The 5,885-nt window shown below is 45.3% G+C and overlaps 2 protein-coding genes across 2 annotated transcripts in view; both read left to right on the top strand.

The window, feature by feature from the left end:
- LOC124012438 (zinc finger protein 606-like) overlaps positions 1 to 5,885 on the top strand; it is a 1,040,669-nt gene that overhangs the window by 296,530 nt on the left and 738,254 nt on the right. The gene's annotated exons all lie outside the window — the stretch shown is intronic.
- Positions 1 to 5,885, top strand: part of LOC124012437 — a 971,157-nt gene that overhangs the window by 263,194 nt on the left and 702,078 nt on the right. The gene's annotated exons all lie outside the window — the stretch shown is intronic.

Here is a 5,885-nt window from a genome sequence, read left to right as displayed (position 1 = left end):
TATTCATGTAGTGATTTGAACTGCATTCCCGTCTAATTACTACAACAACAAAAAAACCTTATTCAATAATCTCACCTGTTATCTGGTGGTGAACTATGTGGCCACTGAGAACAGCAGTGTCAATCAGATGGAAAAAGATCTTATACCACTTGGTAGTCTTCCGAGCATATTCCACAAAGCTGATTATCATGTCTGTGTTATCCACTGCCCCCATTGAGGTTAGTCAAGTTGTCTGGTTTGATCCCATCAGGTGGTCCACCTTCCCTGTGGCCGACAATGCCGCTGTATAGACAGCGGAGAGGATATGGACGTCTCAATGGCAAGGGGCTTTGCACTCCAGACTGGGACTCATCTAAGCAGACAGCAGTGCCAGGAGTGGTGAAATGGCTCGCGGCCTTCCAGCTACCACAGACCTCTTGTACTTCATCGGTCTGCCTCCATCACCACCAGCATCTTCAAAGGGGCATGGGACTTTGTCGGTGCGCAAGGTGTCCTCAGATTTAGGGTTATCAATGGCCACAAGGATGGGAAGAAGATCCTCACCATCAGAATCTGATTTTCAGACTCACTGTCAGAATTTCCACATTTGTGAGTTGTCTCCTTTTGAAAGATATTGCTAATGCTACAGCTTAGCCCACTAGCTACATACATAAACAAGAGAATGGCTGATTGAGTGTCAGAGGTTATGTAATTGACTGCTGGCACGTGCCACTTGTATCAATAAATCATCAGAAAATGGTGTGGTAATAATTAATGAATTTACTGGTGACATCATGCATTCGATTTTTGCATAAATTGGGTGTATAATAATTCTTTGAAGGTTGTACTGATGAGCTAATGCTAAGCCATGTTTGTTGACGTCATACAATGTATTATAAACTTCTGTCAGACCAAAGATGTTATACCAAAACAAGGTGAAGGGATGGTTCCCTCATCATTTGAGTAAACTTACGGAAGTGAATGATGGTAGATGACACACCCCCTTCAACATGCATACTGAAAACAGACCCAACCCCTCGTCACCTCTTATTGACACAAAAAAACAATGGCGGCGGCAACACTACCCACCGTCGGATTACCAAAAATGTTTATAACTAATCCAGGACTGTCATTTCCAATGGGCAGAACAAGCACGAGCTGGCGTGTTCAGCATGTATTTGCATATTACCGTTAGGGAATGCCTACAATAACTCAATTTGCCCTTGCACTCCTGAACAATGCCATTTTTAATACTTTGGCAAAGGGTAACAACTACAATACTTAAGTCCACTATGTTTGGAACAGAAAACTGTATTGAGAGCAAATGTTTCATAGATGAGAACATTTTGCAGAATGTCTGCCAACATCCATCTTCTCCCACTGCCGGCCACTGGGCTTCCTTCCATATTTGGTAGTGAGCGGAAACGCCAAGTGGATGCTTCACATTTATACATCCAGTGAAATATCTGTCTCATTGTTCTGTGGGAATACTTTTGACTTTTAGAATCAAATCAAGCTTTATTTATATAGCAGATTGCAGACATGAATGCGATGCACTGAGCTTCACAGGAAAAAACAAAAACTCTGAAAATGAAAACTGATATTTATTACACAACAAACACGAGGATAACAACAAAAGAACAACAAAAACTGAACGACTAAAAAGCATCCTAAGGAAAAGCAAAGCTAAAAAGGTGTGTTTTAAGATCTCAAATATGTCCACAATTTTGGCCGCCTTCGGGTTCTCTGGCAGGCTATTCCAGGGGCAGGGGGCATAGAACTAAAAGCTGCGTCTTGGTCCTAGGATTTGGGATAGTTAAAAAGGCCAGTGCCAGAGAATGTGAGGGACCTACTGGGTACATAACTCAAAAGCATGTCTATGTATTGGGGTGCACAATCGTCGATTGATTTAAAAAAACAATAGTTTGGTTTAACAGTACAGATTGATCAAGATGGCGAAACAAGTACAGGGACAAAGTGAAGGAGCAATTCAATGGGTCGGACATGAGGCGTATGTGGAAGGGTCTCCTAACGATCACGGATTACAAAAAGAAATCCAGCCACATCACGGTCACCAACGCCACCCTACCGGACGAGCTAAAGCCCCTTTTCTCAAGAGTCGAGCACAATGAGCTATACACAGTCTCCACTGAGTATGTATGGAAATCCTTCAAAACGTGTTAACTCTCGCATTGCTGCCGGCCCAGACAGCATCTCAAGCTGCACCCTCAGACCATGTGCTGAAACTTTCAATCTCGAGCTCAGGCCTCTATACTCTATACATTTTTGGTAATCCGATGGTGGGTCGTGTTGCCGCCGCCATTGTTTTTTTCTTTCTCGCGTCAACCAATGATTACAGCCCTTTCTACCAGCTTCAATGTGTCCACTATCATCCTCATGCCCAAGAAAGGGAAAGTAACAACAAAGACCACATCACCTACTCCCTCCCCGACACACTCAACCTTTCCAATTCGCACACCACCCTGACAGATCCAAGGATGACGTAATCGCCATTGCACTGCACACTGCCCTTACCCACCTTGACAAAAGGAATGGATATGTGAGGATGCTGTTCATCGACTGACTAACGTTCAGCCTTCAATACCATAGTGCCAATAAGCTCATTAAAAATCTCACTGCCCTGGGTCTGAACTCCTCCATATGGACCTGGGTCCTGGACATCCTGACGGGCCGCCCCCAGGTGATGAAGGTAGGCAACATTAGCTCCTTGCCACTGATCCTCAACATGAGGGCCGCACAAGGGTGTCCTTAGTCCCCTCCTGTATATCCAAGACTGCATGGACTGACACAGTTCCAACTCCAAGTTAGCTGATGTCATGACAGTAGTAGGCCTGATCAACGACGAGCCTACAGAGAGGAGGTAGGCACTCTGACGGAGTTGTGCCAGGTAAACACCCTCTCCCTCAACGTTAGCAAAACAAAGGAGATCATTGTGGACTTCAGGGGGAACCAGGCTGGACACGCCCGTCATCATCAATGGGGCCGGTCAATAACTTCAAATTCCTCTGCGCACACATCTCAGAGAAGCTGAAATGGTCTAACCACACAGACACCGTAGTGAAGGCACAACAGTGACTCTTCAACCTCAGGATGCTGAAGAAATTCTGCCTGTCCCCGAGGGCCCTCAGTGCTCTACAGGAGCACCATTGAGAGCATACTGTCGGGCTACATCACAGCCTGGTACGGCAACTCCGCCGCGGACCGTAAGGCTCTTTTAGAGGGTGACTTTATGCAAACTGGAAACCACATATCCTGACACTGCATTTATTGTTGCTAGGGATTTTAACAAAGCAAATCTGAGGACTAGGCTGCCAAACTTCTATCAACATATTGACTGTCCCATTAAGACTCTCGACCATTGCTATTAAAACATCCGGGATGCTTACAAGGCACTCCCCCCGCCCTCATTTCAACAAATCTGACCACGGTTCCATTTTGCTCCTCCCGTCCTATAGGCAAAAACTCAAACAGGAAGTGTCTGTGCGTCATACTATTCAACACTAGTCTGACCAATTGGAATCCACGCTTCAGGACACAAGACGTATGTGGCAGGGACAACAAAAGGAAAACCAGCCACATCGCAGAGACGGACGTCTTGCTTCCGGACAGGCTAAACACATTCTTTGCACGCTTTGAGAATAACACAGTGCCACCGACGAGGCCCGCTACCAAGGAATGTGGGCTCTCCTTCTGCGTGGCTGATGTGAGTAAAACATTTAAACGTGTTAACCCTCGCAAGGCTGCCAGTCCAGATGGCATCCCTAGCCGCGTTCTCAGAGCATGCGCAGACCAGCTGGCTGGTGTGTTTACGGGCATATTCAATCTCTCCCTATCCCAATATGCTGTCCCCACATACTTCAAGATGGCCATCATTGTTCCAGTTCCCAAGAAAGCTAAGGTAACTGAACTAAATGACTATCGCACCGTAGCACTCACCTCTGTAATCATGAAGTGCTTTGAGCAACTAGTCAAGGATCATATCACCTTTACCTTACCTGCCACCTAAGACCCACTTTAATTTGCTTACCGCCCCAATAGATCTACAGACGATGCTATCGCCATCACTCTGAAGAAGAGGAATACCTATGTAAGAATACTGTTTGACTATAGCTCAGCATTCAACACCATAGTACCCTCCAAGCTCATCATTAAGTTCGAGGCCCTGGGTCTGAACCCCGCCCTGTGCAACTGGGTCCTGGGCCGCCCCCAGGTGGTGAAGTTAGGAAACATCACCTCCACTCCACTGATCCTCAACACTGGGGCCCCACAAGGGTGCGAGCTCAGCCCCCCATCTCTAGTCCCTGTTCACCCATGACTGCGTGGCCAAGCACACCTCCAACTCAATCATCAAGTTTGCAGACAACACAGCAGTAGCAGGCTTGATTACCAATGATGACAAGACAGCCTACAGGGAGGAGGTGAGGGCTCGGAGTGTGGTGCCTGGAAAACAACCTCTCACTCAACGTCAACAAAACAAAGGAGATTATCGTGGACTTCAGGAAACAGCAGAGGGTGCACCCCCCCTATCTACATCGACAGGGTCGCAGTGGAGAAGGTGGAAAGATTCAAGTTCCTTGGTGTACACATCGCTGAAACAAACCACTCACACAGACAGTGTGGTGAACTAGGCACAACAGAGCCTTTTCAACCTCAGGAGGCTAAAGAAATTTGGCTCGTCACCTAAAACCCTCACACATTTTTACAGATGCACAATTGAAAGCATCCTGTCGGGCTGTATCACATCCTGGTATGGCAACTGCACTGCCCGCAAACGCAAGCCTCTCCAGAGGGTGGTGCAGTCTGCCCAACGCATTACCGGGAGCAAACTACCTGCCCTCCAGGACACCTACAGCACCCAATGTCACAAGAAGGTCATAAAGATCATCAAGGACATCAACCACCTGAGCCACTGCCTGTTCACCCCCCATCATCCAGAAGGTGAGATCAGTGCAGGTCCATCAAAGCTGGGCCCGAAAGACTGAAAAACAGCTTCTATCTTAAGGCCATCAGACTGTTTGTAAGTCGCTCTGGATAAGAGCGTCTGCTAAATGACTTAAATGTAAATGTAATGTAAATGTTAAATTTCCATCACTAGCCGGCTTCCACAACCCTGCACCTTAGAGGCTCCTGCCTTATATACAGACTTGGAATCACTGGCAACTTTAATAATGGGACACTAGTCACTTTAATAATGTTTAAATACTGCTTTATTCATCTCACATGTATATACTGTATTATATTCTACTGTATTTTAGTCAATGCCACTCCGACATTGCTTGATCTAATATTTATTCCTTAATTCCAATCTTTTACTTTTAGATTTATGCATATTGTTGTGAATCATTTTGAGATACTACAGCACTGTTGGAACTAGGAACATAAGTATTTAGCTACACCCACAAAATATGTGTATATGACCAATACAATTTGAAGTTAGGGTTGGTAGAAAATACTATGTGCTACACCAAACAGTACCTAACCTGTAACTCCCAGTAATGGATACCAAAAATCTTTGGTTCAATCACATTATCTGGTTTAACAATCTGTAGCCATCTTCCAGTCAACCTTCTATAGCAGTCTGCGCCCCCCACAACAGTCTTTCAAACAAGTTTGCACTGAAGTTTCTACTTACAATCATCCATTCTGTTCTGCTAGCAGTTGGTGCTTCCGGTTCTCGTTGCATGAGCGGTTCAATTCTTCCAAATATCACTATTGCCTTATCAGTTGAATAGTACAATCAAGGAATAGGCACGTATAATGACTCAAACTTAATGGTTGGCGTCATAGCTCAAAGGATGTGGATAAATGAAAAGGGTATGCATGCTGTTCTTTTCAAATACGCCATTGCTTATTACATTAGACATCAAATCTCCTATTCATGATCA

This window comes from Oncorhynchus gorbuscha, linkage group LG24 (genome assembly GCF_021184085.1).
Source record: "Oncorhynchus gorbuscha isolate QuinsamMale2020 ecotype Even-year linkage group LG24, OgorEven_v1.0, whole genome shotgun sequence".
NCBI lineage: Eukaryota > Metazoa > Chordata > Actinopteri > Salmoniformes > Salmonidae > Oncorhynchus > Oncorhynchus gorbuscha.
This window is presented reverse-complemented; position numbering and strand designations above follow the sequence as displayed.